The sequence below is a fragment of the Alligator mississippiensis genome, chromosome 1, assembly GCF_030867095.1.
Source record: "Alligator mississippiensis isolate rAllMis1 chromosome 1, rAllMis1, whole genome shotgun sequence".
Lineage (NCBI taxonomy): Eukaryota > Metazoa > Chordata > Crocodylia > Alligatoridae > Alligator > Alligator mississippiensis.
In genome coordinates, this window is record NC_081824.1 from 346,502,453 (window position 1) to 346,515,262 (window position 12,810).

Consider the following 12,810-nt stretch of genomic DNA (forward strand, 5'->3'; position numbering starts at 1 on the left):
ATCCATGGGGAACAAGGCACAGGGGACACAATGGTGGGAGTCTACTACAGACCTCCCAGCCAAAGTCAAGAGCTTTACCAGGAGTTTGCCCAGGAACTGGCTGAGGCCGCATTCTCCAGGACCATGGTTGTCATGGGTGACGTCAACTACCCAGACATCTCATCGGAGGATCACTCAACACAATCTGAGCAGTCACAAAGCTTCCTATCATGCGTGGATGACCTCTACCTGACTCAAGAAGTCTACAGGCCAATGAGAGATAAAGCACTGCTTGACCTGGTACTGTCAACTGGGGACGACCTAATCAGTGACCTAGTGATTGATGGGAAGCTGGGTGACAGCAACTGCGAGCTGATCACCTTCACCATCCACCGTAAAGCTGGCAAGTCAGTCAGCAACTCTGAAGTCCTTGACTCCAGGAAAGCTGACTTTGACAAGCTCAGGAGGCTAGTCAGTGATGCCCTAAGGGACCATGACCCCAGGGGGAAGGGGAGTTCAGGAAGAGTGGTTGCTCCTCAAGGGAGTGATCCTCAATGCACAAGCTAATTCTATTCCATCTCGGAGGAAAGGCAGCAAGAGGGCACAGCAGCCCCCCTGGCTCTCCAGGGATCTAGCAGACCTCCTGAGGCTAAAAAGAAAGGCCTACAAAGGATGGAGGGTGGGAATCACCTCCAAGGAGGAATATTCTGCACTGATCCGGTCCTGCAGGGAGCAAACCAGGAAAGCCAAGCCTGCAACTGAACTCCAACTAGCTTCGAGTATCAAGGACAATAAAAAGTCCTTTTTCAGATATGTGGGGAGCCGGAGGAAAAGCAGGGGGAACATTGGACCCCTGCTAAACCAGATGGGACATTTGACAACTGACGCCCAGGAAAAAAACAACATATTAAATGGGTACTTTGCATTGGTCTTTCATCAGTCCCACGGGATGCCCATTCCCACTATGGGACAGGGAGGTCCAGGTGAGGATGATCTCCTGCTCTCCATCAATGCTGACCTCATGAAGGAACACTTTGAGAGGCTGGATACCTTCAAGTCAGCTGGCCCTGAAAATCTACACCCCAGGGTACTCAAGAAGCTGGCAAGCATCATAGCCCAGCCCCTGGCATGGATCTTTGAGAACTCCTGGTGCTCTGGTGAAGTGCCCGAAGACTGGAAGAAGGACAATGTGGTGCCTATCTTCAAGAAAGGGAGGAAAGTGGATCCAGCAAACTACAGGCCCATCAGCCTGACCTCTATCCTGGGGACGGTCTCAGAAAAGCTTATTAAACAGGCCATCCTGAATGGACTGACTGATGCCAACACCCTAAGGGATAGCCAGCACAGTTTTGTTGCGGGTAGGTCTTGCTTGACCAATCTCATTCCCTTTTATGACCTGGTGAGCTATCACCTGAACAAGGGAGTAGAGTTTGATGTCATATATCTTGACTTCAAAAAAGCTTCGATCTGGTATCCCATGATCACCTCTTGGTGAAACTAGCCAACTGTGGCCTTGGATCTGCCATGATCCGCTGCCTGGGGAATTGGCTCCGTGGTCAGACCCAGAGGGCAATAGACGGAAGTCAATTGTCATGGTACCCTGTAACCATGAGGTCCCTCAAGCCTCTGTCCTTGGTCTGATATTGTTCAACATCTTCATTAATGATGTGGACATTGGAGTCAGAAGCAGACTGGCCAAGTTTGCCGATGACACTAAACTCTGGGGCAAAGCATCCACACCCAAAGACAGGAGGGCGATCCAGGCTGACCTGGACAGGCTCAGCAAATGGGTGGATGAGAACCTGATGGTGTTTAACACTGAAAAATGCAAGGTTCTCCACCTTGGGAAGAAAAACCCGCAGCATCCTTATAGGCTCGGCAGTGCTACGCTGGCTAGCACTATGGAAGAACGAGACTTGGGGGTCATCATTGACCACAAGATGAACATGAGCCTTCCATGTGATGCTGTGGCTAGTAAAGTGAGCAAAACACTGGTGTGCATCCATAGATGCTTCTCAAGCAAATCCCAGGATGTCATTCTCCCCTTGTACTTGGCCTTGGTAAGGCTGTAGCTGGAGTACTGCATCCAGTTTTGGGCCCCACAATTCAAAAAGGATGTGAAGAAGCTTGAGAGAGTCCAGTAAAGACCCGTGCACATGATCAGAGATCAGGAAAACAGACCTTACAATGACAGGCTGAGAGCTATGGGGCTCTTTAGCCTGGAAAAGCGCAGGCTCAGGGGTGATCTGATGGCCACCTATAAGTTTATCAGGCGTGACTACCAGTATCTGGGGGAATGTTTGTTCACCAGAGCTCCCCAAGGGATGACAGGGTTGAACAGTTATAAACTACTGCAAGACCATTTCAGGCTGGATATAAGGAAAAAGCATCCCTTTACTGTCCGAGCCCCCAAGGTTTGGAATAGCCTGCCATCAGAGGTGATTCAAGCACCTACATTGAACACCTTCAAGAGAAATTTGGATGCTTATCTTGCGGGGATCCTATGACCCCTGCTGACTTCCTGCCCCTCGGGCAGAGTGCTGGACTTGATGATCTTCCGAGGTCCCTTCCAGCCCCTATGAAGTCTATGAAGGAGCCTTTGGAAAGATCATTTTTAATACTGTTTCACTAGAGACTGTGCTGCCGATGAGAGTGTTCCCTACAATTTCCCACAACACCCAATCAGAGATGATTTTGGAATCCCTCCAACCCAAACCATCAAGCAGATGAAGAACAATAAGGCATCTGGAACTGATGAAATCCCTGCCAAAATCTTCAAGTTGAGGGGGAGGGGGCTCCATGCCCTCATCTAAAGGATTTGGAATGATGAAGAAATCCCAGATGATCTCAGGGATGCCAAGACCATGACAATCTTTAAGAAAGAAGATAAGTCTGTCTGTGGAAATTACAGAGAGATCACCTTGCTGTTCACCACAGGAAAGATCATTTTGAGAGCCTTCCTGAAACATATCCTTCCACTTGCTGAAAAGCTCCTCCTGGAATCTCAGTGTGAGTTTCAGGCATCAAGAGGCACAACTGACATGATCTTCACAACTTGCCAGCTGCAGTAAGCTGCAGTATGATGGGAGTTAAGCAAGGTTGTGCCATAACTCCAAAACTCTTCTTGGTTTTCCTTACCATGACATTATACCACCAACAAGTTTTCAGTTAGAGTGGAGCTAGACTACCAAATAGATAGTAAGGTGTTTAATCTCAGCTACCTCTGAGCCAAAAGCACTGAGCCACTGTGACCTCGATCATCAAGCTCCCATACACTCATGATCTGTAGTCTGTGATCACTTGGGAGCAGACCTTCAGGCAATTGTTGATGTTTTTACCAAGGCATACAAGAAAATGGGACTGATACTTAACATACAGAAGATGAAGGTCCTCCATCAACAAGCTCTTAATGAACAGTTCCTAGCTGTGGGAATTTAGATTCATGGTGAGATTTGGGAGAATGTTGAATACTTCCCATACCTCAGAAACCATCTCTCACAAAGCTGACATTAATGAAGAAAACTTACATTGTCTCAAATGTTCAAGTGCAGCCTTAAGACACTTGAAGTAATGGGTGTTTAAAGATTTTGGCAACAGATCTGAAACCAAGCTCATGGTTTATCAAGCAGTTGTGACCCCTACCTTACTCTATAGAGCTGAGACGTGGACAATGCCAAGAGACACCTAAAGTAATTGAAAAAGTGTCAACAACACTGCCTGAAAAGATCCTTTGAACCCAGTGGGAAGATAGATGCAACAACATGAGCATCCTCTTGGAAGTACACACCATGAGCATCAAGGTGGTGAAATCTGACATCAACTTTGCTGGCGTGGCCACCTCATCCAGATGCCTGACTCCAGACTCCTAAAGCAAGTTTTATTCTCCCAACTCAGTTTAAGCATACACTCTAGAGGAGGGCAAAGGAAGCACTTTAAGGATCTCCAAGGGGCCAGCTGAAAAAAATGCAGCATCAACACCAACTTGTGGGAGACTATCACCCAGGACCACACCAAATAGAAGAAGGATCTGCTGCAAGGATCTCAGTATTTTGAAACCTTATGACAAGAACAGGAGATGGAAAAGTGAAGTGGGAGCAGCAGAAACTGTCACGGACTGAATCAAGAATCTGGAGCCACCCATCCCATAAAGAAACATGTGTCCAAGTTGCAGCAGAACTACTGATCACAGATCTGCCTCCTCGGCCATCTTGAGACCCACATCTTGAGAAGAGAATCATGGAAGACAATCATCTTCTACTGTGAGGGATTGCCAAAGAAAAAGAAAGAAGCAATTACTATTTCTAACTCTGACACCCTAGGCCTCCCTCCTAGGCTTTGAACTCTTGCCCTCTTCCCTTTTTGTGGACATACATTACTGCCATACATCTGGCTTTGACTCTGAAATCAAGGTCTGTCAAACCTCCCCTTCCTTTGAGTTACATATAGTCTCTCACAGTTCCACTGAGGCTGTGGATTATCTGGGCTTACTCATTTAACAACTTGGCAGGAAAGCACAAAACAGGCTTAGCAAAGGAATTTCTTAACTGTGACTTTACTCATACAACACTCAAACATTACAGATCTTTGAAAAAAGGTCCTCAGGTACAGCCTCTGACTAGTTTAATTTTACCTATTCTGAGAGTCTGAGATTTATCAGTATTTCAGTTTGGGCAGTGTCCTTCTGTCTGTCTTTCACCTGCAAGTCCTCTTATTATGTGAATAATTAGATCCCTCCAGAAAACAAAACCTCACTCTTAAATAAAAACTGTGTTTGTGCCTTCTGTCCAAGCCATGAGGCTCTAGAGCCCCTAGACATGCTTACACTTCTCTTGTAGGCATCCGTATAAAGAAATGTTGGTCCACAGGGCCGGTAGGGAATCAAGAGTACATTAGGAGTACATTAATGTACAAGAGTACATTAAGTTATGTATTAAACTAATATAAAATATATTGCGAATAAATCAATGGTGTAGAGTCAATAAGTAATTTGAGGACATATTAGGTATATATTAGCAATGTGTAAAAAGACTTCTTTGGGTACATCTACATATGTAATTAGCATGTAGCAATGAACTCTGGTGTAGTTCATATGCATCCATGTTTACGTGTGCATCCAGGACTGTAGCACATTGATCTAGGATGGAGCAGCCCCAGGCTGGCAGAGGGCCCAGGGGGTCAGCTTGCCAGCCCAAGCTGTTCTTCCCTAGCTCAGTGTGCTGTGAAGGGGCTGGTTGCGGCACGAGGCTGCTACAGTGTGAGACTAGTCAGCAAGCAGCCCCCACACTCTAGCACCCTCATGCCCAAGCCAGCTCTGTTCACCATCTTTACTTGTGTATCAGTGCACATAACTACTCTGCTGTAGGATAGTTAACATCCTGGACAGTACTATCCTACAGTGGAGTTAATTAATTTACTGCACCCTAATAGGGGTACACATGTAGATGGTGATGCTTTACCGGGGAGCTAATTAATCAGCTCCACAGTAAAGTGACCATGTAGATGCATCCTTTGTTGTGTAGATTCTGATGAACTTGAGATAAACTTTCCTTCTTCTTTTAGCAGAGAGTAGCCTAAATGGTCAGACCATTCTTATCATAACAAGGAATATCAAAATGGCATTGTAAGGGACATACATACTGCCCTTTTCAGATGCTATTCATTTAACGGTTTCAGAGAAATAGGAAAATGATAAAGTTGTGGTGGGGGACTTCAGAAAACTCCTGTCAGAAAAGTCTGAAGTATAACAAGAAGTTGGGGTAGGAAAAAAACTATGAGAAATTTTGACACCAAACGTGGGCTTGGCCAAACATGAATAGCCAATAAAGTTCCAATCCTGGAAATGTCTTTATATTTTCGGATCTCAGAAAGATTTGTCATAATCATGTACAGTGAGCACAACACCAGAGAAGTCTGTTGATAATGCGATTAGCCCATGGAACCATCATATTACTAGTACCAGATCCTAACACCAACAAGTTAATGGATTTACCTTGTATGGGACAGCAGATTACTCAAGGAAATGGTTTACTGTTAAAGAATACAAATTATGAATACTCTATATCTTAATTCAGAAGGGCATTATGTTAAGTTTCACCCACCTTGAGAGTGGAAGAGACACTGGAAAGAAAAAATGAAACCCACATTCATTACTAGGGATCCTGGTTTTATCTGATTAAAAAAGGCCCCAATTTTCAGATTAAAAAAAGTAACCCAAAATCCACATGATTAGAATGAAACACCAATATATATGTATATCTATATATTAGCAGCATTTCATTTTAATCACAGAAAAATGTGGATTTTGGGTTACTTTGTCTAATCTGAAAATTGGGGATTTTTTTTTTAATCAGAGAAAACCAGGATCCCTGATCATTACCTAACAGTGAACAGATTAAAAAAAAAGAATTAGAAGCTGGCAATGATCAGTTGGCCACCCAGCCAGCTCATTCCACCACTTCTAGAGGTTTTTCCTCTTTTCTTCAGCAGGTTTGCCCTTTGTACTGGGAAGTCTACATGTTTGGGATGAATGGTTGCAGTCCATTTATTACCTCCTTTTTTGGACACTTAAGTTTAACCTTGAGTACAACCTATCACTGAGGGCCATTGCAGGGCCTCATGTCCTTTTTCAGATATGTGGGGAGCTGGAGAAAAAGCAGGGGCAACGTTGGACCCCTGCTGAACCAGATGGGGCAACTGACAACTGACGCCCAGGAAAAAGCCAACCTATTAAATAGGTACTTTGTGTCGGTCTTTCATCAGTCCCATGGAACGCCCATGCCCGCTACGGGACAGGGAAGTCCGGGTGAGGGTGATCCCCTGCCCTCCATTGATGCTGACTTTGTGAAGGAACATCTTGAGAAGCTGGATACCTTCAAGTCAGCCGGCCCTGACAATTTTCACCCCAGGGTACTCAAGGAGCTGGCGAGCATCATAGCCCAGCCCCTGGCATGGATCTTTGAGAACTCCTGGTGCTCTGGTGAAGTGCCCAAAGACTGGAAGAAGGCCAATGTGGTGCCTATCTTCAAGAAAGGGAGGAAAGTGGATCTGGCTAACTATAGGCCCATTAGCCTGACTTCTATCCCGGGGAAGATCTTAGAAAAGTTTATTAAAGAGGCCATCCTTAATGGACTGGCCAACGCCAACATCTTAAGGGATAGCCAGCATAGGTTTGTTGCGGGTAGGTCTTGCTTGACCAATCTCATTTCCTTCTATGACCAGGTGACCTATCACCTGGACAAGGGAGAAGACATTGATGTCATATATCTTGACTTCAAAAAAGTCTTCGATCTGGTTTCCCATGATCTCCTCTTGAAGAAACTGGCCAATTGTCGCCTTGGGTCCTCCACGATCCACTGGCTGGAAAATTGGCTCCAGGGTCGGACCCAGAGGGTAGTAATTGATGGAAGTCACTCATCGTGGTGTCCTGTGACCAGTGGGGTCCCCCAAGGCTCTGTCCTTGGACCCATACTGTTCAACATCTTCATTAATGATGTGGACACTGGAGTCAGAAGCGGACTGGCCAAGTTCGCAGATGACACCAAACTTTGGGGCAAAGCATCCACACCAGAAGACAGGCGGGTGATCCAGGCTGACCTGGACAGGCTCAGCAAGTGGGCGGACGAGAATCTGATGGTGTTCAACGCTGATAAATGCAAGGTTCTCCACCTTGGGAAGAAAAACCCGTAGCATCCTTATAGGCTCGGCAGTGCTATGTTGGTTAGCACTATGGAAGAAAGAGACTTGGGGGTCATCATTGACCACAAGATGAACATGAGCCTGCAGTGCGATGCTGCGGCTAGTAAAGTGACCAAAACGCTGGCTTGCATCCATAGATGCTTCTCAAGCAAATCCCGGGACGTCATTCTCCCCTTGTACATGGCCTTAGTGAGGCCGCAGCTGGAGTACTGAGTCCAGTTTTGGGCTCCACAATTCAAAAAGGATGTGGAGAAGCTTGAGAGAGTCCAGAGAAGAGCCACGCGCATGATCAGAGGTCAGGGAAGCAGACCCTACGATGACAGGCTGAGAGCCCTGGGGCTCTTTAGCCTGGAAAAGCGCAGGCTCTGGGGTGATCTGATGGCTACCTATAAGTTTATCAGGGGTGACCACCAGTATCTGGGGGAACGTTTGTTCACCAGAGCACCCCAAGGGATGACGACTAGGTCGAATGGTAATAAACTACTTCAAGACCGTTTCAGGCTGGACATAAGGAAGAATTTCTTTACTGTCCGAGCCCCCAGGGTCTGGAACAGCCTGCCACCGGAGGTGGTTCAAGCGCCTACATTGAACACCTTCAAGAGCGAACTGGATGCTTATCTTGCTGGGATCCTATGACCCCAGCTGACTTCCTGCCCTTTGGGCAGGGGGCTGGACTCAATGATCTTCCGAGGTCCCTTCCAGCCCTAATGTCTATGAAATCTATGAAATCTATGGCCCCATTGGAAAGACAGAGGAATCTTCATCAGAGAAACATAGTTTTCTATTATGCGTGGGGAACATACATTTAAGTCCTTCTAAGGCTGTAGTATTTAAACCATCCACTTCCTTCTTCCTACACATGGCTAGCCACATCTGATTGCTGGCCAATAGAAAATTAAAGGCTATTACTCTGCTTCTCTTCCTTCCTTTCCTGCCCTCAATATGTATGGGTATTGCTATTCAAGTTGGTTGTAATGTCAGCTCCAAATGAAGGGTAAAGCTTTTTTTTTTTGGTAGGGGAAAAAGAAAACAAGAAAATAATAATAAGCCACTCTTAAATAGAACTCTAACGAAGAAGAAATAATAATAACAAAACCATACATATTTACCACGCTGATAGTTGTACCACCAGAACAATAATAGTAGAATATTAAATTTATAATAGTACAAATATGGTTATGTTTGTAGATGATAGATTTTAATCATCATCTGGTAGAAAAGTGCAACTTTGTCAGCCTACAAACATTGCCTGCTACCAAAACTCTCAGCACTGGAGCTGCATTTATTTGTAGCATATGTAATTACTTTGCTAAAACAACTTCTGACATGATTCATGTCACTCTCTTCTGAAAGTTAAAAAAAAAATCAAATTCCAGTCAAGGCTTAGATAAACCGATTAAGCAGTTTATCTAAGCCTTGATATCAGACTTCTGTACATGCAGAATCATCTTTGGATCATGCTTATCAAAATTTGGGGGGAGAAAAGTGGGAGCTATCACCTCGTAATTGTTTCATTAAAGAAAGTGTGTGAGACCCCATCATTAACATAACTGTACTTGAACCACTGCACAACTTTATGTGCTTCCTCTGGGATTTGGTCCTTTATATTATCAAAAGCAGTAGGCATTTCCTCAATTGGTAGGAAGGCTAAGGCTTGTAGGTAATGGAGCTTCAAATTGAATTCTGGATTAAATCCATGCTGAGTTGCCAATCCAACACTTTGTATTCTTTGCCAATAGCTTTGGCTCAAGTGAAAGAAGCAAGCTTTGTTCTTAACTGGTGCAAATACCTTAGTTGCTGTGATTGTAGCTTGTTCAAAATGAGTGATCACATATGTGAGTCTTAAGTAGAGCTGTGCAAAACTTGGCAGCTTCAGTTCACAGGGGGGTTGGTGAACCTCTATTTGGCTGGAGTGAGTATGGGTTTGCATTAGTGATGGGAAAATTAAATGATGATATAAAGGATGTACTAAATACAAGAATCTTTTGATAAATAATGGGGGCACTGGAAAAACTTCAGTGTCAAGAGTGGTACCATGACAGACAGTAAAAACAGTTTTTACCAAACTTCGTTACAACCCCACTATTTTAATTTGTAAAAGATCTTAGTGTCATTTTTCCTTGCTGAAGTGAATTCCTCATTAGTTTGAAAAAAAAATCTTTTATTTGATGAATCCGGTTGATTATTTTCTTGTGTTCTGCACTGCACACATTGGGCTTTGCAATTTGTATGTGTTTTTGCCAGAATGTACTTATGCATTAGCTGTTTTCAATTATTTTTAATTTAACCTTTACACATTAATAAAGTTTGAGTAGGCGGTATGATGAATTGTTGGTGTCTATTGGGTGGATAAGAATAAAGAGAACTAGTAAAAATGTTAAGGTCAGTAGACCATGTCATATGATTCTCTTAAGTAGCAATGTTATAATCAAACTAAGTTGGGTGCAGTCCCTCTTAATCCTGTCTTTGTTTCCCCTTCCTCGCAGTATTTAATTATAGCAATTAGTCCTGTTAGACTGTAAGCAATTTGGGACAGGACTTTGTGAGGGACGGCTTGCCTGCTGGGATTGTACATGTTTAATACCATAACAATATTAATAGTGCAATATATTATTTGTTGGCCAGACCCTGCTTTCCACTGCTCTGTTAGTACAAAACACACTTAAAGGCATCTTAAGTGGCCATCAGAGGATTTACCTTGTGTCAGGGAATGCTACAGTGCCACTGTCAATCACTCTCAGCATAGGATGCCTAGGCAAGAGAGAAAGGGCTGGAGAACTTCAAAACCTGGGTGTTGTTCAGCTGCTGGTAGTTGGATTGTAACTAGTACATGCCTCTTAGGATGCTCTAAATTGTTCCTTGGGACCAGCCCAGCACCTGATGACATAAGAATCAGGCAACTTCCCATATGCTTTCAAGTCATGTAAGTAATCAACTGGCTTATCTGGTCTGACAGAAGTTCTGGTCTGACAGAATATGCATCAGAACAATAAGGCTAAGCTAAAATGACTGGCAGTTCTACTGTCTTTTGATTTGATTTTATTTAGCTCTCTAAGGGAATGATAAACTGGGTGGGACATGGTAAAAAATCTTTGGAAAACTAAGGATTTGGTAGTATTTGATGTTGACTCAGCAGGGGGCTCTTTTTTTTTAGTTGTTCTTTAATCAATGCCATTGCATTTATGCCTTCCAGGCTGCGAAGTTCAATGTGGAACAGAACTTAAGGTTCTCACCAGGCCATAGGGTTAGTCCTAGTGTTTTAACAAAATTGAAACCAGATCATAACAAGAAAATATTTCAATATGGTTGTGATAACAAGGAGTGCAGGTAAGAAAGTATACTTGTACTTTGCCTCTTGTTCATAGCTTTTGCATCATGTCAGGGACCAATCTCCGTTGACCTCAGTGACTACTGTTCCAATTGTCTTGAATCCTGACACTCAATTTCAGTGTAATAGGGAAAGAAGCTTTGATTTCACCCCTGAACATCACAGTGAGACTTGAAATGTTGGGACAGGCCTGCGCATTCCTGTTCAGGGAATTCTGAATGAATTCAACTTACAACCTCCTTTCAAAGCTTTTAGCTGCTAGTGATAAAATTATTCACAAACTGATGAATATCTGACATTTCCTACAATACAGGACACTCTTCCATGAGACCATTGGTAGATGGGCTTAAGCAAATCTTTGTGCTTTAACCAGTGGCTCATCACAATTGTAGCACAGTTTACTTTTCTGGCTGCCACCTTTTCAGAGTAGTGTAAGAGTGATGCTGTAGCTCTGATGGCCTAGAAATTACATGAATAAGAAGAATCCTTGCCTCTTGCACCTTTTCAGAGGACATTGGTTGCAGAACAATCATTTCCTTTCTTCATTCCCAGACAGACTTTGAGTGCACAGATTGATGAATAGTGCTGGTATTAGAGATTATTAACAAAAAAAAAATCAAACTTTGAACTCTTCAGTGCCTTTTCCACTGAAAAATAAAATGACGGGGAAAACAACCTAAACATTACTGTGCAAATTTACATTGAGCTATTTTCAGGGTTTTCCACAAACTATATTTTCAAAATATCTTAAGAAACTAGTAGCCAATTTTGAAAAAAAGCACATATTTTTGCATTTTTTCAAACAGCTGTATACTGATAATCTGTCTATATGTCTATCACATCACTATAGTAACTGAACACCTCATAGTGTTAACCTATTGATATAGTTAATGTGAGGGTGGCTGTACCTCACTCACACCACTTCCTGCCTTTCCTTACAGCTACTGCTTGTGTATTTATTTTATTTATTTAATTTGTTCCCATGCCAAAAATGTTCTCTTTCCCCTTCCAAGTCCCAAACCATATGGAACTTTTAAGATAGTCATATGTAAACTTCCAGTGCAAACACTAGAATAAATACAGATTTTCACTGGTATTCATAACACTATCTTTCTACAGACATTCTTGAGAACCAGATTTTGCACATGTGAACACTTGAGAAAAAGAGTGAACATTCATCAATTAGAGGCATCACAAATATTAACGAAGCAGATTCTTTTTCTTTATTTAATATTATATTAATGAATGCCCTTTTATGGCAACTACTATGCCTCTCTTTATTCAGAGATTGTATATATGCAGTAGTCGCTTCTTTTACTTCTTTTTCCTCAAGTTATGCCTCAGTTGCTGCACAGTATCTACCTCCCAGCATCCAGTACCATCTGCAATTTGGGCTCAATTTTAGCTCAGTTTTAGGTACCAACTAGAACGTTAGTGCCTAACCTCAACAAGTAAGTGACTTTGGGAACCCAGTTCACAAAATCCTCAAGACATCATTTAGAAGACGCCTAGCCCTAGAAACACCTAATGTCCCAAGCTATCTGAATTTCTGCCAGAAGGCATCTGTACAATTAACCAGTCCTTAAACTAATGAGATGCTTAGAGTCCTGGATAAGACAAGAGTATGTACATGTCCACATATGTGTGATGGTGTGTTGTGACTCCAATACTCAATAGGTTAATGGCACATATCTAGGATAATCAGGTTCAAATCATTCCTCTAATGAATAGCTGCATAGGCTTACCCTAGAACATCGAGTAATACACTGGAGAGCGATGTGTCGGATATGGGTTCCAGTCCTTTCAAA